We start from the raw sequence: 24,098 nt of genomic DNA, 5'->3' as shown, positions 1-24,098 counted from the left end.
TTGGAGGGGGTGTGACGCGAATCGCCACAAGAAAAAATCAACACAGAAAGGGCAACACATGTAAATGTTGACATAAGTGTGGCACTTCATCGGTGTCCATGTCGAAACATGAGAATGAATATGAAAACATTGAAAAAGTGAAAAATAAATCTTGTCAACCTTTTTCATTGTCGACCATAGCCATGTCAGTGTTTTGCATGTGCCATTTAATCCTGGGGCTGCCGCGAATTGCGCGGGGGGGTGCCGCGAATTGCGGGAGGGGGGTCGCGGGGGTGGGTGCCGCGAATTGCGGGAGGGTGGGGTTCATGGGGGCTCCGGTGGGGGGTTGCCGCGAATTGTGGGAGGGGGGTGCCACGAATCACGGGAGGGGGGTCGCGGGGGGTGACGCGAATCGCCACAGGAAAAAATCAACACAGAGAGGTCAACACATGTAAATGTTGACATAAGTGTGGCACTTCATTGGTGTCCATGTCGACACATGACAATGAATATGAAAACATTAAAAAAATGGGTACTTATGTAGTATCTGGGCGCCCGATTTTGAAATCGGGTCCATCGCATCGCATCCGACCAAATCGCATGCGATGCGATCGACCCGATTTTCCATGGGATTCATTGTAAAAATGGTCTTGTTCATTTCCCTATTATCCAAGTGGATATAAACCTGTGGCGAGCGAAGCGAGCCACCGAGCCCGAAGCGTGACATGGAATACATTTTAAATCTGGCTGCGCTCGCCACAGGTTTATATCCAACTCCATGCCCACTTGGATAGTAGGGAAATGAACAAGACCATTTTTACAATGAATCCTATGGAAAATCGGGTCGATCGCATCGCATCTGATTGTATGCCTTAAGTTAAGGCATACAATCAAAAAATCAAGAGCCCAGATACTACATAAGTACCAAAAAATGAAAAATAAATCTTCAAAAACTCATGTCAACCTTTTTCATTGTTGACCATAGCCATGTCATTGTTTTGCATGTACAGATGGGTCTGTTCCCATCTTTGCAGGGGATGGCGCTGGCGTCGCCAGCCGCCATCCCCCGCCAGCGCCATGGCGATCGTGAGAAGGGGACGCGCGCGCACGAGAGGCGCGCGCGCCCCCTTCCGACGGCGCTTCCAAACGTTTCCCCGGGTCCCCGCCGCCTGCCCGCATCCCCCCTAAGCCCCCTAACCCCGTCCGTCTCCCTGAGGCGGAGACGGACAGGGTTTCCGCCACGCTAGCGACGGAGACTGAGACGCGCGTGCGCGTGAGACGCACGCGCGTCTCAGTCTCCTCGCTGGCGAGGCTGCTGGCGGGTCGCCAGCGCGTACGTTCTGGCGACCCGCCAGCAAGGATGTGCATAGGCACATACTGTACCATTTAATCCTGGGGCTGCTGTGAATTGCAGGGGGGGGGGGTGCCGCGAATCGCGCAAGGGGGGTGTTTTTGCCGCAAATCGTGGGAGGGGTGGTCGCGGGGGAGGGGTGGTGTTTTTGCCGCAAATCGCGGGAGGGGGGTCGCGGGGGGTTCTTTTTTTCCGTGAATCGCGGGAGGGGGGGCGCGGGGGGTTTTGCCGCAAATTGGGGGAGGGGGGGTCACGGGGCAGGGGGTGTTTTTGCTGCAAATCGCGGGGGGGGGGGGGGTGCGAATCGCGGGAGGGGGGGGCACGGGGGGCGGCGGGGGGCGCTCACCTGGCTGTGGAGTAGCAGTGCTGGGCAACATGGGGAGGCAGAGGGTGTCTGGCACTGTCTGTGGGCTCACTGGGCTGGTTCTCTGTCATGTGAGTCAGTCATGTGAGTCAGAGGCTCCACCCAGCGTTATACACACACTCACACACTTTGAGTGACAAATATAGCCAAATATCTAAGAGACTAGGGACAGCACAAAAATCTGGACGCTTGCTGACAAATTACAATGCCATAGTGGAATAGGCCATCACTCATAACTTTAAGTAAAGGTCTAGGATTAAAAATAAAATGCGCACAGTGGAATGATGTGTTTTTAAGGAAATCAGGGTCATGCCTGTCCATTAATGCAAAAATGTATTCACCATTGAAATTCCTTAAAAGGAGGAAAGGAAAAAGGAAAAACAAACACCCGAATAAACAAACGACAGAGAAAACAAACATCATTCTCTTTCAAAAAATGGTGTCACACTTGTCCAGTCCCTCTACAGGCCCATACACACTGGGTGACTTTGACACCGTGTAATTGCTGCATCCTCCTTGTGGCTATATCTCCCCACCACCATTTGTATCTTATGAGATACATATACTGTAGTAGGTAAGATATAGGAATTATCATATTACATATTACATTTTTTTTAATGGTTATATTACTGTTAATGTCATTGTGACAATTCTCATTCAAATGTCTAGTATGAGCAGATGCCACCTGTATTGCATAGAACATCTTTAAGTCAGTTAATATCCCCATTTTTTTCACCATTATCTGACACAACTGAACCTCATCCTTTAAAATTTGTATCCTGTCTAGGAGTGATTTGGGCTGTCTGTTGGACCTTGGGTAAGGCTGGTCCAGGTGTCTGGTACCCCACCCCCCCTCACTCTAATGCGGGGTACACACCAGGACGACCCGCTCACGATGCACATCGTGAGCGGGTCGTCAGTGTCTCGTCCGACCCGCTCACGATGACGCGGGAGGGCACGACCCGCTCACGATGTGCACCGTGAGCGGGTCCGATCCGATGGCGACCCGCACCCGGTTCTATGGTCGTCATTGAGATCCTACCTGCAGCAGGTAGGATCTCAATAACGACCGACCGACCCGCGGGACCGCGCATCGGATCGGAATCGCTCCACACCAGGTCAGAAAAGGGCCCAATCAGCACACAATCTACATCCGATTGATCGGAATTGGATCTAGATTGTGCTGATCGGGCCCTAGTCGTCCTGGTGTGTACCTAGCATTAGGAGAGAACACAGAGGTATTTTCTGAGAGTGAAAGAGAAACATTGAAGAGTATAGATTTGCAGCAGAATGACAACTGAATTAAGTACTACGGGGGATTGGCTTTTATCAGCTTCTCTCTGTTATTATAATAGTTATTTCCCCTTTTCCACTATTACTGGGGTCTACATTAGCTATTAATCCAGTGCCTTGTCCATCTGTGATTCATAGGGAATCCGGCATTTGTGAGATACTCATAAATCCAGCACCTCCGGAATGTGTTTTCTTTGAACATTCAAAAACACATCGTCAGGGGTACACTAAATAACATATCCCAATTTGAAATAATAATCTGTCACCCAAGCATATTACTCAGGACCCTTGCAACTAAACGGAAATAAAATGTCCAAATTACAATGGTCCTTTAGCAATTCCTGTTTGTGTAGACCAAGTGTACGATGCATTTTTCCTGGTATTCCAAATATAACAATGTTATTTCTTATCATTTCCAATTTCTTTTTCTAGAGGAGATTTACTTATTATTGTACTATTATCCTCATCACACAGTTGTTCCAATGGATCCTTTAGCAGGCTTGTAGACTACAGTGATCCAACCTTGGTTAAGCTCATTCATTTGCATTTGAGAGAACCTCCTGTCTGACTTCATTCCATGGTTCCAGAGAGAATAAAACTATTTGGTTGCTAATGGTGATTGCACCATAAAATCTCTCTTCCTGCAAATTAATGTAGATGTCTTGGAAAAAGAAAAGAAAAAAAACACAAAGTATACAAATTAGCGTTTGAATGACTCTCCTATAAAGCGTGTCACAATACTCTTCTGGGAAAGACAATGGGCAGTATTCAATGAAGATTTTCGGCATGTGCAAGGAATCCTGTTTAGGTTTCACTGCACATTCGCCGCATTCCGGAGGGCTGGAGCATTGGCTGCCAGCCCTCCCTGTCACCCTATTCAACGCCGCAAGGGCTTGCTGCCCCTGACGGTGAATTTGAACTCATGCGGCGAAAGCCGCAGGGAGCCGGGGGATGACGACAGGCAGGGAGGTGGAAGCCTCCCTGCCCGCCCCAGAATGTGTGTGTGTGTGGGGGGGGGGGGGAGGAGGGCTCCCCGGGACACAGGCAGCATAAGCTGCCCCCCCCCGGGAGTGCTGGCAGGGGACGCGGGCAGGGAGCCGCTGCACTGCTCCCGCTCAGGGCTGGCAACAGAAATCTTGGGGCCCCATACACAGATATCTCTGGGGGGCCCCCTCCCCATCTAGCACTGTAGTGGTGTGGAGCAGGGAGGGAGTTTTGTTGAGGAGCAGCGTAGGAGGATGGGAGTAGTGGTGCAGAGCAGGGCGGGAGGATGGAAATTGTGGTGCTGAGCAGATACTGAATGGTGGGTGGAAGTAGTGGTACGGATCAGGGGTGGAGGGTTGCAGTATTGGTGTATGGAGGGAGGGTGGGAATAGTGTTGCAAGATGTGCCATATAATAGCTGAGCCCAGCGCACAGCACCTCTTCACTCCACCCATCAGTGCTCTTGGGTCACTTCACTGGCGACCAGACATCTAAGTGGCTTGGGTCTGAGCAGTTGGGTTCTGGGCGCCGGCGAGGCTGAGTGTCTGAGTCGCAGGGGGTCTCAGGGCTAAGCAGCCACAGAGCCAATGTCCAAGAGGTGGGGGGCCAGGTGGCTGAACAGCAGGGGGCCCAGGTGACAGGGCGGCTGTGGCTGAGCGAGGCGCTGGCTTTGGGCCCCTCAGATCATTGGGGCACAGGACAGCTGTCCCTTTTGGCCCTCCCCATCGCTAGGCTTGAAGTCAGCAACTAGTAACTGGTGTTACATACACACATACATATACAAACAATCGTACACACAAAGATTACATACATATGCACACATACATGCATACATGTATACACACATAGAATACATGTATACATGTATACAACATACACATACACATGTACATGTAGTGCACTTACACTGAAATCTTGAGGGAGGATGACAGCAGCAGACATTTATGCCAGGTCTGGCCAGCAGCATCTTTTTCATCTTTAAACCCCCACCCATGGCATAATCCCGCGATTCGTGGGTCTTGATGGGGGGCAGGGTCAAGATGATACAATGACATGACTTATGACATGTCATATTTGCACCACCCCCTTCACCACCAACCCGCGAATCACGGCAAATAGCTGCGAGGGGGCGGGGCTACACTGGCAGACTGACACTGTGGGGGCGGGGGCTGAGCGGCCGGTAGCTGGCTTTGGGGCCCCTAACATTGTCAGGGCCCGGGACGGCTGTCCCCCTTGACCCCCCAGGTCGCCGGACCTGCTCCCACTCGTGCATATGTAATGAGCGGGATAAGTGAATATATGAATATGTAATGAGCGGCTCTCGGGCCCCTGCTGGCTGTTATGTGTAAAAAAAATAAAAAATGAAATTAAAATTAAATATATATTCATGAGCAGCACATGAATAAAAATAGCATGTCCCTTCACCGAAAAAAAATACTGATTTTTTTACACTAAATTTAAAAAAAAACCTATATTTTAAAAGATAACATTCACCTTAAAAAGATGGCTATTGCTACACAGTGAAGCACAGCGAAAATCACGCTGAAAGCAGTTCGCCATCCTAACATTGAATACACTCACGGCGAATCAAGGGTAAAAAACCCATTGGAAAACAGCAGCGAATTGGCCGTCATTCACTGGCCAGTATTCACTGCTCCCGATTCACCGTTTTTTTCGGCTAATCGGGCTGTTTTCACTCCTTGCGGTGAATCTTTTTCACTAAAAATCTGATTCACCCTATTCAATGTTCACAGTTCGCCGAAAGCGACCAGTGCATGCCGGCCAGTTCTCCGTCTCATGCTCGCTGCAATTCGCTGGTGTATTTCATTGGGGTTTTCACTGGGATTCACCGAGAGTGTATTCAATGCTAGGATGGAGAACTGCTTTCTCCCTAATTTTTGCCATGATTCACCGTTTTGCATTCGACATCTTTTTTAGGTGAACTGGAAAGTGATCTTTTAAAATAAAGGTTTTTTTTTTTTTTGGTTTCAAAAAAATTGAATGCATGCTATTTTTATTCATGTGCTTGAAGCACATTAATATATATATATATATATATATATAAACTTTTTTACACATTCCCCAGCAGGGGGCCGGGGGGAGCCGCTCATTAAATATTCATATATTCACTTCACACAGGTCCTGGCTTATTACGAGTGGGACCAGTGAAGCGGCTCCCTACCCCTGTCCCCTGCCAGCTCTCCTAGGGGGGCAGCTTCTTCTGCCTGTGTCCCCGAGAGCACTCTTTCTCCCCCACAAATTCTGGGGCAGACAGAGAGGCTTACATCTCCCTGCCTGCCGCTGTCCTCCAGCTCCCTGCGGGGAAAATTCGCAGTCAGGGGCTGCGAGCCCCTGCAGTGTTGAATAGGGTGACAAGGAGGGCTGGCAGCTAATGCTGCAGCCCTCTGGAACCCTGCAAATGTGCAGAAAATCCTAAACCGGATTCACTGCACATGGAGAAAAACCGCATTGAATACTCCCCACGGTTCGCCGTCTGCGAATTTTGAGTGTTGAATAGGGCGAATGACTTTTCCAGTCAGAAAATTTGCCAGGCAGCACGAAAATCGGACACATTCACTGTGAAAAGCAGCGAATCAGCGTCATTGAATACATGTGTATGTGCACGCGCAGTTGCAAACCAATGCTCCTCTGTGTGAATGTGCAGGGGAGCAAATTGACTAGAATAAGGTCCTTAGTGCGTTATGTACACACCGGTGCTTAGGATGCTGCCAGGACTTAGGCCTCAAGCAGTAGGGGTTCTTACAATTGGCTGCAGACTGCTGGATTATTGACAGGAACAATAAGTGAAGGCAAATGCAAGAATGACAGGACAATGGTTAACAGGAGTAACTATAGGATACTAGGTGTGTGACAGATTCTGGATCATAGTGTAGAATGGAATGCTGAGCGTAGTCCCTTGCAGACTATTGATATGATTACTAACCACAAGAGTTTTTTAATCCAGGAGTGCAGCACCGTTCGCAAGCACTTGAGGAAATGTGGGTAAACATCTTTGGATTTGGGGATACACATAATCTCTTGTTGTCAGAGCAGTGGTGTTAAATAGTATGAACAAAATAAATCACAGTTGTAATTCAGGAGTGAGAGGTAAAAATATATATAATTTATAATAAACTTGCACAGAAATCCAAAGTTAATTAGCCAGGAATCTCAGCAGAACAGGTCTCAGGTGAAATACATAGTAATAAAACACTCCACAGAACATTGAATACCGAAGCAAAGTATATAGAGAATTCACTTCAGGAAAACATCTAACAATGCAGGGGCTGTTCAGGGAACAGGGACCATGGGCCTTATTCTAGTTCACTCTTTCTGACAAAATCCTTCTTAGATGGACAAAACCATGTGCACTGCAGGGGGGCAGATGTTATTTGTGCAGAGAATTAGATTTGGGTGGGGTTTTACTTCAAAGTCAGATCTATATTGCAGTGTAAAAATAAAGCAGCCAGTTTTTTACCCTGCACAGAAACAAAATAACTCACCCAAATCTAATTCTCTCTGCACATTTTACATCTGCCCCCCTACAGTGCACATGGTTTTGTCCATCTAAGAAGGATTTTGTCAGAAAGAGTGAACTAGAATAAGGCCCCATGTGACAAGGCTCCATGAAGAACTAGAAAGTAGAAACTGGAACACAGAAACTATCACAGGCCGGCTGTGCAGGTCTGGCTGCTTTTTTACTAGGAGAAGCACCCAAAGGGCAGAGAGCCATGCAGACCGTCCTGCCTGGTCCAGAGTACCACTACTTAATTATACTATCTAGCGGTCTCTTACATATTTCGTGAACTTCTACTGCCTGGAGGTATAAGACCAGGCGACATCCTATGTACCGGCGTGCTGTCTGCATTATGGGAACAATGAGTGGTTGTTATTGGCAGAAAACCCTCCTTAGAGGGGCTGTAAAGGACACACATCATATGTGCAGGAGTTCCCTGACAGTATCGTGTGTATATGTTATTTTGTGTGGTGTTGCTTCACACTTCAGCACTTGGACTTATGTATTCTGTGTAGTTGGCAGGATTATTGGCATGCGCAAGAGATGCAACGTGCATGCGCAATCTGGGCTAGCAAACAAGGATGGCTACTTTTTTCCTTCACTAGCCGTTCGCAAGATGACTGACAAGAAGTAGGTGTCTAGTGGTGCTAACCGGCCGTTTAGTGGGAGCATCAGTGAAAACGCTGGTGTGCCTCAGAAAACGCAGGCGTGTGCCTTGGAACAAGCAGGCGTGTCCAAGCATTTTAGGGGAGTGCGAGTGACATCAGCTCCAGGCCGGATAGGCCTGTATCCATCGCAGCCGCTGAGTAAGCCCTGGGCTATGCAGCGGCTGCGATGACTGGTGCCCAGTGCAAAAATCATTCCGTGGTGAGAGGCTTCTGACAGGATTTGGACATATTCACTCGGGTGCGAATGGATGTGTAGCCGTACACATAAATTGGCACAGAGAACACATTCATTCACAAGGTGGGATTTCACTGGAGCGGGGCGGTGCCTAAACTAGTGCGAACTTGCAGCTGCGCAATCAGGTCTGAATCAGACATATTTGGTAACATGTATAAAGCTAGTGTTTGTTGGTTCCCCCAACATCATTTCAATACATTACACATCTAACTACTGTAATCCACTCTAATGCGCCTGACAACCAGGCCACTGCAATTTCAGTGCTGTAGGGCCACTCACAGGAAGAATGCTTCTAGCTTCCTGTGACATCTGGCTGCTTCGCCTTCCTTAACTTACCTCTACCTCAGCAGTGTCACCCGCGGCCGCTGGTAACAGCCAACATGCAGTCCCACAGTGGATGCCATCCACACACTTCCAAGCCCGGAGAGGAGGCTGTTAGCACCACTTAGGGGGGTGGGGCATGATGTATACATTCAATCCCCCAATTCGCTGATCTACGAAGAATGATGTGATTTACATATTTAGCCCCACCCCCTCCCCAAAAAGCTGTAGAAATGAATGCTGCCATGGGAGAGATGCGTATGTGTGTGTAAGTAGGTATATATGTAGCTGTGTGTGTATATGTGTGTATATATAGCTGTGTTTAAGTAGACATATATGTGGTTGTGTTTAAGTACGTATATATATATATGAATTTAGAAAAAGGTAATGTGTGGTGCGCTATCAACAGCTGCTGGCACTGGGTTTGTCGGACCCAAATACAAGGAAAAAAAAGAAAGATGGTGTGCCAGCGCTGGCTGTTTTAAGAAAACAATACGCGGTTCACTTTGAACCGCGTATTGTTTTCTTAAAACAGCCAGCGCTGGCACACCATCTTTCGTATATATATATGTGGTTGTGTGTGTATGTACTGTAGGTATATATGTAGTTGTGTGTGTATATGTTGCTGTGTGTGTATATGTGTGTATATATAGCTGTGTTTAAGTACGTATATATATATATATATATGTGGTTGTGTGTGTATGTACTGTAGGTATATGTGTAGTTGTGCGGGTGTATATGTAGCTGTGTGTGTATGTGTGTATATGTAGCTGTGTGTATGTAGGTATATACTGTATGTGGCTGTTTGTGTATGTACTGTAGGTATATATGTAGTTGTGCGGGTGTATATGTAGCTGTGTGTCTGTAGGTATATACTGTATGTGGCTGTGTGTGTATGTAGGTATGCAGTATATATAGCTCTGTGTCTGTGTGTAGGTATATCTGTGGTTGTGTGTGTGTATATATGACATTGTGTATATGTAGCTGTGTGTATGTAGGTATATACTGTATGTGGCTGTGTGTGTATGTAGGTATGCAGTATATGTAGCTCTGTGTCTGTGTGTAGGTATATCTGTGGTTGTGTGTGTGTATATATGACATTGTGTATATGTAGCTGTGTGTGTGTGTGTATATACTGTATGTGGCTGTTTGTGTATGTACTGTAGGTATATATGTAGTTGTGCGGGTGTATATGTAGCTGTGTGTCTGTAGGTATATACTGTATGTGGCTGTGTGTGTATGTAGGTATGCAGTATATATAGCTCTGTGTCTGTGTGTAGGTATATCTGTGGTTGTGTGTGTGTATATATGACATTGTGTATATGTAGCTGTGTGTGTGTGTATATGTAGCTGTGTGTGTATATGTGTGTATATGTAGCTGTGTGTATGTAGGTATATACTGTATGTGGCTGTTTGTGTATGTACTGTAGGTATATATGTAGTTGTGCGGGTGTATATGTAGCTGTGTGTATGTAGGTATATACTGTATGTGGCTGTGTGTGTATGTAGGTATACAGCATATGTAGCTCTGTGTCTGTGTGTAGGTATATCTGTGGTTGTGTGTGTGTATATATGACATTGTGTATATGTAGCTGTGTGTATGTAGGTATATACTGTACGTGCCTGTGTGTGTATGTAGGTATACAGCATATGTAGCTCTGTGTCTGTGTGTAGGTATATCTGTGGTTGTGTGTGTGTATATATGACATTGTGTATATGTAGCTGTGTGTATGTAGGTATATACTGTATGTGGCTGTGTGTGTATGTAGGTATACAGCATATGTAGCTCTGTGTCTGTGTGTAGGTATATCTGTGGTTGTGTGTGTGTATATATGACATTGTGTAGATGTAGCTGTGTGTCTGTAGGTATATACTGTATTTGGCTGTGTGTGTATGTAGGTATGCAGTATATATAGCTCTGTGTCTGTGTGTAGGTATATCTGTGGTTGTCTGTGTGTATATATGACATTGTGTATATGTAGCTGTGTGTGTGTGTGTATATACTGTATGTGGCTGTGTGTGTATGTACTGTAGGTATATATGTAGTTGTGCGGGTGTATATGTAGCTGTGTGTATGTAGGTATATACTGTATGTGGCTGTTTGTGTATGTACTGTAGGTATATATGTAGTTGTGCGGGTGTATATGTAGCTGTGTGTATGTAGGTATATACTGTATGTGGCTGTTTGTGTATGTACTGTAGGTATATATGTAGTTGTGCGGGTGTATATGTAGCTGTGTGTGTATGTGTGTATATGTAGCTGTGTGTGTATGTGTGTATATGTAGCTGTGTGTATGTAGGTATATACTGTATGTGGCTGTTTGTGTATGTACTGTAGGTATATATGTAGCTGTGTGTGTATATGTAGGTGTGTGTATGTAGGTATATACTGTATGTGGCTGTGTGTGTATGTAGGTATGCAGTATATATAGCTCTGTGTCTGTGTGTAGGTATATCTGTGGTTGTGTGTGTGTATATATGACATTGTGTATATGTAGCTGTGTGTATGTAGGTATATACTGTACGTGCCTGTGTGTGTATGTAGGTATACAGCATATGTAGCTCTGTGTCTGTGTGTAGGTATATCTGTGGTTGTGTGTGTGTATATATGACATTGTGTATATGTAGCTGTGTGTGTGTGTATATGTAGCTGTGTGTGTATATGTGTGTATATGTAGCTGTGTGTATGTAGGTATATACTGTATGTGGCTGTTTGTGTATGTACTGTAGGTATATATGTAGTTGTGCGGGTGTATATGTAGCTGTGTGTATGTAGGTATATACTGTATGTGGCTGTGTGTGTATGTAGGTATACAGCATATGTAGCTCTGTGTCTGTGTGTAGGTATATCTGTGGTTGTGTGTGTGTATATATGACATTGTGTATATGTAGCTGTGTGTATGTAGGTATATACTGTACGTGCCTGTGTGTGTATGTAGGTATACAGCATATGTAGCTCTGTGTCTGTGTGTAGGTATATCTGTGGTTGTGTGTGTGTATATATGACATTGTGTATATGTAGCTGTGTGTATGTAGGTATATACTGTATGTGGCTGTGTGTGTATGTAGGTATACAGCATATGTAGCTCTGTGTCTGTGTGTAGGTATATCTGTGGTTGTGTGTGTGTATATATGACATTGTGTAGATGTAGCTGTGTGTCTGTAGGTATATACTGTATTTGGCTGTGTGTGTATGTAGGTATGCAGTATATATAGCTCTGTGTCTGTGTGTAGGTATATCTGTGGTTGTCTGTGTGTATATATGACATTGTGTATATGTAGCTGTGTGTGTGTGTGTATATACTGTATGTGGCTGTGTGTGTATGTACTGTAGGTATATATGTAGTTGTGCGGGTGTATATGTAGCTGTGTGTATGTAGGTATATACTGTATGTGGCTGTTTGTGTATGTACTGTAGGTATATATGTAGTTGTGCGGGTGTATATGTAGCTGTGTGTATGTAGGTATATACTGTATGTGGCTGTTTGTGTATGTACTGTAGGTATATATGTAGTTGTGCGGGTGTATATGTAGCTGTGTGTGTATGTGTGTATATGTAGCTGTGTGTGTATGTGTGTATATGTAGCTGTGTGTATGTAGGTATATACTGTATGTGGCTGTTTGTGTATGTACTGTAGGTATATATGTAGCTGTGTGTGTATATGTAGGTGTGTGTATGTAGGTATATACTGTATGTGGCTGTGTGTGTATGTAGGTATGCAGTATATATAGCTCTGTGTCTGTGTGTAGGTATATCTGTGGTTGTGTGTGTGTATATATGACATTGTGTATATGTAGCTGTGTGTATGTAGGTATATACTGTACGTGCCTGTGTGTGTATGTAGGTATGCAGTATATATAGCTCTGTGTCTGTGTGTAGGTATATCTGTGGTTGTGTGTGTGTATATATGACATTGTGTATATGTAGCTGTGTGTGTGTGTATATGTAGCTGTGTGTGTATATGTGTGTATATGTAGCTGTGTGTATGTAGGTATATACTGTATGTGGCTGTTTGTGTATGTACTGTAGGTATATATGTAGTTGTGCGGGTGTATATGTAGCTGTGTGTATGTAGGTATATACTGTATTTGGCTGTGTGTGTATGTAGGTATGCAGTATATATAGCTCTGTGTCTGTGTGTAGGTATATCTGTGGTTGTCTGTGTGTATATATGACATTGTGTATATGTAGCTGTGTGTGTGTGTGTATATACTGTATGTGGCTGTGTGTGTATGTACTGTAGGTATATATGTAGTTGTGCGGGTGTATATGTAGCTGTGTGTATGTAGGTATATACTGTATGTGGCTGTTTGTGTATGTACTGTAGGTATATATGTAGTTGTGCGGGTGTATATGTAGCTGTGTGTATGTAGGTATATACTGTATGTGGCTGTTTGTGTATGTACTGTAGGTATATATGTAGTTGTGCGGGTGTATATGTAGCTGTGTGTGTATGTGTGTATATGTAGCTGTGTGTGTATGTGTGTATATGTAGCTGTGTGTATGTAGGTATATACTGTATGTGGCTGTTTGTGTATGTACTGTAGGTATATATGTAGTTGTGCGGGTGTATATGTAGCTGTGTGTATGTAGGTATATACTGTATGTGGCTGTGTGTGTATGTAGGTATGCAGTATATATAGCTCTGTGTCTGTGTGTAGGTATATCTGTGGTTGTGTGTGTGTATATATGACATTGTGTATATGTAGCTGTGTGTGTGTGTATATGTAGCTGTGTGTGTATATGTGTGTATATGTAGCTGTGTGTATGTAGGTATATACTGTATGTGGCTGTTTGTGTATGTACTGTAGGTATATATGTAGTTGTGCGGGTGTATATGTAGCTGTGTGTCTGTAGGTATATACTGTATGTGGCTGTGTGTGTATGTAGGTATGCAGTATATATAGCTCTGTGTCTGTGTGTAGGTATATCTGTGGTTGTGTGTGTGTATATATGACATTGTGTATATGTAGCTGTGTGTCTGTAGGTATATACTGTATGTGGCTGTGTGTGTATGTACTGTAGGTATATATGTAGTTGTGCGGGTGTATATGTAGCTGTGTGTATGTAGGTATATACTGTATGTGGCTGTTTGTGTATGTACTGTAGGTATATATGTAGTTGTGCGGGTGTATATGTAGCTGTGTGTATGTAGGTATATACTGTATGTGGCTGTGTGTGTATGTAGGTATGCAGTATATATAGCTCTGTGTCTGTGTGTAGGTATATCTGTGGTTGTGTGTGTGTATATATGACATTGTGTATATGTAGCTGTGTGTCTGTAGGTATATACTGTATGTGGCTGTGTGTGTATGTAGGTATGCAGTATATATAGCTCTGTGTCTGTGTGTAGGTATATCTGTGGTTGTGTGTGTGTATATATGACATTGTGTATATGTAGCTGTGTGTGTGTGTATATGTAGCTGTGTGTGTATATGTGTATATGTAGCTGTGTGTGTGTGTGTATATACTGTATGTGGCTGTTTGTGTATGTACTGTAGGTATATATGTAGTTGTGCGGGTGTATATGTAGCTGTGTGTATGTAGGTATATACTGTATGTGGCTGTTTGTGTATGTAGGTATGCAGTATATATAGCTCTGTGTCTGTGTGTAGATATATCTGTGGTTGTGTGTGTGTATATATGACATTGTGTATATGTAGCTGTGTGTGTGTGTGTATATGTAGCTGTGTGTGTATATGTGTGTATATGTAGCTGTGTGTATGTAGTGTGGCAGAGACAGCATATCTCTACATGAGCAGTAGCAGAATCCCAGGTGTGTAATTAGCAGCACCTGTGATCTCCTGATATAAGTGTTTCCAAGGCAGAGGGTAAATGCTCCTGATGGTGGATTAGCTGCCCAAGCGATAGGCCTGGGTGTGGGATATGTTAGGGACCACTGGAGCATCTGTGAGAGTCTGTTCTATGCTGGGATTACCTGTATGCTGCTGCTTGTAGCTACGATTGCCTGTGGAATTAATCTGGTATGCTGTTACTTGCTATACAAAATAAACATCAAAGTCTTCGTTTGAATCCCCGTATATGTAAACCTTTTATAAATCTCCCACATTACCATCACCAAAGCAGCCCCAGACCATCACATTACCTCCACCATGCTGACAGATGGCATCAGGCCCTCATTTCCCTTGTTCTGCCTCTCACAAATGTTCTTCTGTGTGATCCAAACACCTCAAAGTTCCATTTGTCCATAACACTGTCTTCCAATCTTCCTCTGTCCAATGTCTGTGTTCTTTTGCCCATATTAATCTTTTCCTTTTATTGGCCAGTCTCAGATATGGCTTTTTCTTTGTCATTCTGCCTAGAAGGCCGACATCCCGGAGTCGCCTCTTCACTGTAGCCGTTGACACTGGCGTTTTGCGGGTACCATTTAATGAAGCTGCCAGTTGAGGACCTAGAGAGTCTAATGTACTTGTCTTCTTACCCAGTTGTGCACCAGGGCCTCCCACTTCTCTTTCTACTCTGGTTAGAGCCTGTTTGTGCTGTTCTCTGAAAGGATAAGTACACACTGTTGTAGGAAATGTTCAGTTTCTTGGCAATTTCTCACATGGAATAGCCTTTAATTCTAAGCACATGAATATACTGCAAGTTTACATGACAGTTCTCTTTTTCTGGCCATTTTGAGAGTATAATGGAACCCACAAATGTGATGCTCCAGATACTCAACTAGCTCAAAGGAATGACATTTTTATAGCTACTGTAATGATCAAACCCAGTTTTCAGCTGTGCTAACATAATTGCACAAGAGTTTTCTAATCATCCTTTAGTCTTCTAACGTGATTAGCAAACACAATGTAACATTAGAACACTGAAGTGATGGTTGCTGGAAATGGGCCTCTATACACCTACAGTATGTACATATTCATTTAACAACACATGTTTGCTGCTAGTATAGCCATTCACCACAGTAACAATGCATAGAGGGTAGTTCTGATTCATTTCAAGTTCTCTTCATTGAAAAAAACACAGTGCTTTTCTTTCAAACATAAGGAAGTTTGTAAGTGCAGTACAGTTCAAAATTCAAATGGGGAGAAACACCAACTGCCAGTGAGACAGTTTGGAATGGTGGTTGGTGGCAGTTGGTGTGCTGTGCTGCTGTTCCACCTCTGGAGTTCCCTCCGCAGTTTGGTCATACCTCCCAACTGTCCCGGTTACAGATGTGGGCCACCTACCCTGCCCCGCTAAGACCACAGATGATCAGGCATTAGGCCTGTGGGCACAGTCAGACCCTCTCAGCCTGTGGGCACATATTTTGGCCTTCATGGCCCGTGGCTACAGTAACCAGGCCCTCCGGGCTCATGTTCCCCCATTACCTGGGTCTTCCAGGCTAGAAGCCCTATATCCATGCTCTTGACCCATGGCCCATAATAGCCAGGCATTTATTCCTAATACACCCCAGGGTATTTTTGTCAGAGGGTGGACAGGCTGTTCGGCTGCCCCCTTTCCACGTATAGCCAGCAGGTGGAGGAGCATGTAGTGCAGCTGTCACCTCTCTGGTCCCCAAGTAGAATTAGCGGGAACATCTAGGGGCTGGCCAGCTCTAGGTAGGGAGGAATATTAGGCAGAGGTTTAGGGGGTGGTCCTGTCACTTGTACCCGCACTGACTTTGGGTGTTTTATGTTGTTTTCCGTGCAGGGCACAGTTTGGTTAGACGTGTTAGAGTTGTGTTGCACCACATACACACACACCACACACATTGTCAGTTTGAGGGCTTTGTGATGTAGTTCAGATAGTTGTGTCACATGTAGCATTAGGCCCTGCACGGCAGTGTTGTCCGGTCTCCTTACAGGGACCTGTAGGGGGCGTTGCAGAGGAAGTTTGGTGTCAGTGAGTGTCATCTCCATCTGTCTCTTTGTCTCTGTCGGTCTTCCTTCTGGGTGGACCATTGACCTTACACTCTGGTGTAAGGTCGAGTTTGTCACCTGGTGCGCAGGATGCCAATAGCTGATATTTCGGGCTGTGGAGACGCATCGTTCTGCATCTAAGAAGGGCGAATGTCACCTCCTCTCCTTCCTCCCAAGTCATTGTGTCCAGGTACTGGTGAGTTACCAGGACCAGGGTTCATCACAGCCCAAAGGTGAGAGGCTGCGGTGCAAGGTAAGTGGTCAAGATACACCTACATGGCAGCAGGCACCACACCACACCATCCCCCGAATATTAAGGGTAATTGGATTGACATATCGCCTGTATCGCTTACTGTGTATACACGATATACGCGCTCCTGCGGACACTTGCGATGATGATAGGTTTTATGTACTGCACATCAATGCTAGTGACATCACTAGCAATACCAGCATGTTAATGAAGGACAGAACAGTGCTAAATCCGTCCTTTATTAACATTGCTCCAGAGTGTACAGGCGTTTCTGTGCAGGGTTAATACTGGCGTCTTTATTTTTACACTGCAATATAGATCTCACTTTGAAGTAAAATCCCACCCAAATCTAATTCTCTCTGCACAAGTTACATCTGCCCCACCTGCAGTGCACATGGTTTTGTCCCTCTTAAGCTGTGTACACACGGGGGCGATTTCAGCATATATCACTGGCAATATGGTCGCTGAGTGTGCACCGGCGATAAACCGCCAGGTCCCCTAATGGTCACTGGTCGGAGGAGCTTGGTCCTCCAACCAGTGACTTCCCTGCCTCTTTTCCAGGCAGTGTGACATTTTCATCAGCGACCATCTCTGGTCGCTGATGAAAGCGGGACACTAAGCAATATGATTGCTGGGTAATATATTGCCAGCGATCATATTGCTCAGTGTGTACGCACCATAAGAAGGAATTTGGCAGAAAGAATGAACCAAAATACCCCCCATTGTTAGGTTTCGTTTCTCCAGAAGCCGTTCCTTGTTCTCTGTTTAGGATATTTACTCTCTGTGTAATTACAGTCAGATTCAGAAACCGCTGCTGCTCGTCCTGGACACTGATGGATACGGGGTAAGTAATATAAAATGATGCAGGAAATGACTGTAATCTGGCTCAGTAACCACCGAAAAAGTTCTGTTTCCTCTGTTAGAATGTTTTTCGGTGCTGTATAATAATAGGAAGACAAGGTATTAACATGTAGTTAGTGTCTATCCCAATACATTCATGCTAATTCATATATTTATCTTAGAGTTTAGCACTCACCAAGGCTTAGAACTAGGGATGTGCACCGGCCACTTTTCGGGTTTTGGGTTCTGATTACCTTGAGGTTTTGGGTTCTAATGGGTTTTGGCAAAACACCTCCTAAGTGTTTTGTGTTTGGATTTTTTGGGTTTTGGGTTCTGATTTTTTGTTAAAAAAGCATAAAAACTGCTAAAATCGCAGAATTTAGGTTTTTATTTTTTGCTCCTACGCTATATTAACCTCAATAACATTCATTTCCACTCACTTCCAGTCTATTCTGAACAGCTCACACCTTACAATATTGTTTTTAGGGCAAAAGGTTGCACCAAAGTAGCTGGATAACTATGATAAGCCACACAAGTGTGCGGCACAAACACTAGACTGATATGGCACACTTAGCATCCCCTCTAGGCTGATACTGCACACCTAGAATTACCCCTGGACTGATATGGCACAGGTAGCATCACCCCTGGACTGATACGGCACACTTAGCATCACCCCTGGACTAATACAGCACACTTGACAGCACCCCATGAATTGGCAGACTTGGCTTACTCCAGGAATTATACGGCACAGATGGTGGCACCCCTGACCTGATACAGCACACATGGAATTATACGGCACAGATGGCGGCACCCCTGGACTGATACGGCACACATGGCGGCAGGCATGGAATTATACGGCAGACAAATTCCTGCAGTAAAAATAAAAATTTGTATTCTTTTAATTATAAAAAAGAGCAGCACACCTTACTTAGCAACACCCCATGAATTATACAGCACTCTTGGCTCACCCCTGGACTACAGCGCATTTAGCAGCCCTTGCAGTAAAAAAAACTAAAAAAACACCTTATTTTTATTTTCATTAAAAAAAAGGGCAGCTCCCCTGGTCTGATATGGGACACATGGGGCACCCCTGGAATTATACGGCACACATGCGGGCACCCCAGGACTGATAAAGGACACATGGGGGCACCCATGGAATTATATGGCACACATGCGGGCACCCCTGGACTGATACAGGACACAAGGGGGCACCCATAGAATTATACGGCACACATGCGGGCACCCCTGGGCTGATACAGCACACATGTGGGCACCCCTGGACAAATACAGCACACATGTGGGCACCCCTAGATGGATACAGTACACATGCGGGCACCCCTGGACTGATACAGCACAAATGTGGGCACCCCTGGACAAATACAGCACAGATGTGGGCACCCCTGGATGGATACAGTACAAATGTGGGCACCCTGGACTGATGCAGCACACATGTGGGCACCCTGGACTGATGCAGCACACATGTGGGCACCCTGGACTGATGCAGCACACATGCGGGCACCCTGGACTTATACTGTGCACTGGCAGCAGTCATTTAAAAATTTTTTTTTTTGCTGAATTAAAATAATGTAGCCCCCTCTGTAGCACTAGCAGCAGCCCCCTATGCATAAATCACCCCCCCCCCCCCCAGCATGTCATCCCCCCACTCCGCTCAGCAGACACCACGGACACATCCGTGCTGTCTGAAATCACCAGCCTGTTTGAAAATGGCGCCGACCGCCGGTAACTATATATCCCCAGGTCTCGCGAGAATCCGACAGCGGGAAGATGACGTCCGGCCTCGTTTTGAACTCAGAAAAATGGCGGCGACCATCGAACTCCCTGGATCCGGCCTCGGATCAGGTAAGTTCGTGGGGGTTCGGATCTCTAGGATCCGAACCCGCTCATCTCTACTTAGAACATCTGCCTCTTGGAGAGAGATACAGTGGATATATACCACTAACCAAGCAGCTACTGCCCTTATTCAAACACAGCCTGTAACATGGCAGTTAGGACCTGATTTGACTGGTACTTTATCTCTCTCCAAGGCTTAGTACATGTGGGCTGATTTGGTCCGGATCACTGATAGTTGATTTCGCAGAGCGCTGGGATCAGATAGTCGCTGCCCAGACAAAGTGACCCCCCCTCCCCATGCAAGTCTGCGATTGGCTTACACAAATCTCTCCGATCGGCGCCCAAATCCATTCACAACTCACTCACTATTGGATGATTTCCCAGTGTGCGCAGTCTGTCCGTAGTCCAGGACTTACTCACGCAGCATGTAATATGGCAGGAGCTGATTGGTTAGTACTTTATCTCTCTCTCCGAGCGTCATCCAGCGGCACATCCATTCACAGCTCACTCACTATTGGAGGATTTCCCAGTGTGCGCAGTCTGTCCGTAGTCCAGGACTTACTCACGCAGCATGTAATATGGCAGGAGCTGATTGGTTAGTACTTTATCTCTCTCTCCGAGCGTCATCCAGCGGCACATCCATTCACAACTCACTCACTATTGGATGATTTCCCAGTGTGCGCAGTCTGTCCGTAGTCCAGGACTTACTCACGCAGCATGTAATATGGCAGGAGCTGATTGGTTAGTACTTTATCTCTCTCTCCGAGCGTCATCCAGCGGCACATCCATTCACAGCTCACTCACTATTGGAGGATTTCCCAGTGTGCGCAGTCTGTCCGTAGTCCAGGACTTACTCACGCAGCCTGTAACATGGCAGGAGCTGATTGGTTATGACCTGTGGCGTAACTTTCGTACCGCAGCCCCCACGGTGGCGGGGAGGCGCTGAGGGTATGTGGGCGCCGGGGGGGGGGGGGGGGGGCTGCAGGACTATTGTTACTCACTGGTTCCTTCTGCCGCCGGTGGTTTTATTTGCACCGGGTCCCAGCTCTCCCGAGTCCCGGCTACTGCCGCAGCGCTTCTGATACAAAAAGGTGACACTTGGAAAATGGCTGCCCCCATACCGCAGACAGTTTTTCGTCTGCAGTATGGGGGCAGCCATTTTCCAAGTGTCACTTTTTCATTAGCAGCAGTAAACGGGAGAGCCGGGACCCGGCGCAGACGGATGCGGCCAGAGGTAACACACACACACAAACAAACACGTCACACACACAAACACGTCACACACACACAAACACAACCCCCCCCCCCCCCCGCCATACCCCGGCTCCCCTCCGTTCCGTGTTTTTTTTACCCGGGGGGGCGCCTCCTGCATTGTCGGCAGGGGGGCGCAGAAAAACTAGTTACGCCGCTGGTTATGACTTTATCTCTCTCTCCGATTGGCGCCCAGCTGCACATGCATTTACAGCTCACTCACTATTGGAGGATTTCCCAGTGTGCACAGTCTGTCCGTAGTCCAGGACTTACTCACACAGCCTGTAACATGGCAGGAGCTGATTGGTTAGTACTTTATCTCTCTCTCCGATTGGCGCACAGCTGCACATGCATTCACAACTTACTCGCTATTGAATGATTTCACAGTGTGCGTAGTCTGTCCGTGATCCAGGACTTATTCACGCAGCCTGTAACATGGCAGGAGCTGATTGGTTATGACTTTATCTCTCTCTCCGATTGGCGCCCAGCTGCACATGCATTCACAACTCACTCACTATTGGAGGATTTCCCAGTGTGCGCAGTCTGTCCATAGTCCAGGACTTACTCACACAGCCTGTAACATGGATGGAGCTGATTGGTTAGTACTTTATCTCTCTCTCCGATTGGCACCTAGCTGCACATACATTCATAATTCACTCACTTTTGGATGATTTCCCAGTGTGCGCAGTCTGTCCATAGTCCAGGACTTACTCACACAGCCTGTAACATGGCAGGAGCTGATTGGTCAGTACTTTATCTCTCTCCAGGATCTACCCCAAAGGTTTTTTGCCTTACTTAACCCCTTCAGGGGTCTGCCAGGTTGTGCTGCCGGTGCAGGCTCTCCCGGAAAGTTTCCATGTCACCAGGGCCGGTGCAAGGCACCGGAGCGCCCCAGGCGAGTCGGGGTGGGGGCGCCCCGGTGCCGGGGGGGGGGGGGTACCTGTCCAGCGGCGCTGTGTATTTAAATCTGGCGGCGGAGGCAGCGGGGGTCCCTGCAGTCCATTAGAAATCACGAGCGCTATCCGCCGGGCTATGCGGAAGCGCTTCTAGTGTGAAAACACTGGCAGCACGCTGATTGGCTGAGATCAGCGTGCGCCGTGCTGCCAGAGTTTTCACACTAGAAGCGCTTCCGCATAGCCCGGCGGATAGCGCTCGTGATTTCTAATGGACTGCAGGGACCCCCGCTGCCTCCGCCGCCAGATTTAAATACACAGCGCCGTAGGACAGGTACCCTCCAGTGGCCGGCGCCCTAGGCAAATGCCTAGATTTGCCTAGTGGTGGCGCCGGCCCTGCATGTCACTGATATCTAGGGGTGCGCCAGTGGTGCCCCATGTGGCAACACAACCCCTCCCTGTCACTATCCCCCTCTGTCCTCAGTCACCCCCATTGATTGCCTGAATGCCCCCAAGCACCAGCCAGGAGAAGCAGCAGAGCGACATTGCTACTAAGCCACGCCCCTTTCCATGAGACCACGCCTCCTTTCCAGTGCATGCGATGGGGTCCGGCCACCCATATGTTGGGAGATACAGTAGTTCCTGGCGGTGCAGGGTGTGCCGTGTGTACTCAGCTTTATACTTCCTGCAATACATCTTATTGATACTAGAGGTACATTTACTAAGATGGGAGTTCTATTAAGGATGGGACGTTGCCCATAGCAACCAAGCTAAATATTTTATCTTCTAGAAGGTGCTAAATAAATAAGAACTAGAATGTGGTTGGTTTCTATGGGCAACATCCCAAATTCAAATTTATCTCGAGATGGCCATCGGTGTGCTCACTATTGATGGTTGCCATCGATGCTGAAACTGCGAGTGCCTGTATTTTCAGTGAATGGCCCGAGGGCCAATCACAACCTGGGGGTGGGGCTTCATGCTATGCTCTGTGTCCCATCACCTTGCAACCCCCCCCCCCCCCCCAACAAAAAAATATTATTTTACTCTGTGCCATCGATGGAGGCCATTCTACATCAGTATTAAATCATACCTCCCAACTAACTCCCTCCCTATTTTCGCAGAACAGTGTCCCACGGTGGGGGGCAGTTGAGAGTCCCCTATCAATAAAAGTGATATATTGGCAGTATTGTGACTAAAGGGAACTAGTAAGGTTTTTGGGGCACGCTTATAAAATGTTATAGATAGATAAGATTGTTTGGTACTTGTGTAGTTTCACTTCCCTGCGGACTGCATTGTACGCAAATCGCATGCAAATCATATGCAAATAGCGCATGCAATATGCATATGATTTGCATACGATTTGCATGCGATTCGATCCGCGATGCAATTTCGCACACCCCCACTATCCACGTCAGCCCGAAGCACGGAGAGCGCACGCGATACGCGTCCTCGGGACCTGTTCATGCCCTCACTATCCACGTCAGCCCGAAGCACGGAGAGCGCACGCGATACGCGTCCTCGGGACCTGTTCATGCCCTCACTATCCATGTCAGCCCGAAGCACGGAGAGCGCACGCGATACGCGTCCTCGGGACCTGCTCATGCCCTCACTATCCACGTCAGCCCGAAGCACGGAGAGCGCACGCGATACGCGTCCTCGGGACCTGTTCATGCCCTCACTATCCACGTCAGCCCGAAGCACGGAGAGCGCACGCGATACGCATCCTCGGGACCTGTTCATGCCCTCACTATCCATGTCAGCCCGAAGCACGGAGAGCGCACGCGATACGCGTCCTCGGGACCTGCTCATGCCCTCACTATCCACGTCAGCCCGAAGCACGGAGAGCGCACGCGATACGCGTCCTCGGGACCTGTTCATGCCCTCACTATCCACGTCAGCCCGAAGCACGGAGAGCGCACGCGATACGCGTCCTCGGGACCTGTTCATGCCCTCACTATCCATGTCAGCGCGGAGTTGATTTTCTAAAGTGTGGCGAACGCAGCCGCAATCCGGCCAATAGCGCTATTCAGGGGGCGGAGCCACACGATGTAAACAAACACATTGTGCGGCTCCTGCTCAGTCAGTCTGGGTTCGCGTACTGTCGGTTTGTTATTTTGCCAAGTCCCCATGGAACCTACATGGAAAGAAGAGGACGTGATCTTCGCTGGACACTTGTAAGTATAATTTCCTTCCACAGGTCCCCTATGGATTTCATCGGACACTCAGGGCCACCACTAGGCAGCATTAGGCAATTGCCTAGGGCGCCGGCCACTAGAGGGCGGCATGAAGTGAGGTCATCCTCACCAGCACGCCCCCCTGGCTGGAACAGGTGCAGGTGAGCGGCGGGTCTGCCCGCACTCCCCCCCCCAGAGCAGCAGGGTCTGCCCGCACCCACCCCCAACCCGCCGGAGCAGTGGGTATGCCCGCACCCCCTACCCC

At 47.0% G+C, this 24,098-nt stretch overlaps 1 protein-coding gene across 1 annotated transcript in view; it reads left to right on the top strand.

Moving 5' to 3' along the window:
• Window positions 1–17,566: 17,566 nt before the first annotated feature.
• Window positions 17,567–24,098, top strand: part of LOC146019786 (up-regulator of cell proliferation-like) — a 30,887-nt gene continuing 24,355 nt past the window's right edge. Inside the window, exon 1 of the mRNA XM_083152342.1 lies at window positions 17,567–17,668. The gene's annotated coding sequence lies outside the window, so the exon portion shown is untranslated. The remainder of the gene's footprint in view (window positions 17,669–24,098) is intronic.

This window comes from Crinia signifera, chromosome 7 (genome assembly GCF_055691185.1).
Source record: "Crinia signifera chromosome 7, ASM5569118v1, whole genome shotgun sequence".
In the NCBI taxonomy this organism is placed as follows: Eukaryota; Metazoa; Chordata; class Amphibia; order Anura; family Myobatrachidae; genus Crinia; species Crinia signifera.
The sequence above is the reverse complement of the archived record's forward strand: the minus strand, read 5'-3'. Positions and strand labels throughout refer to the sequence as shown.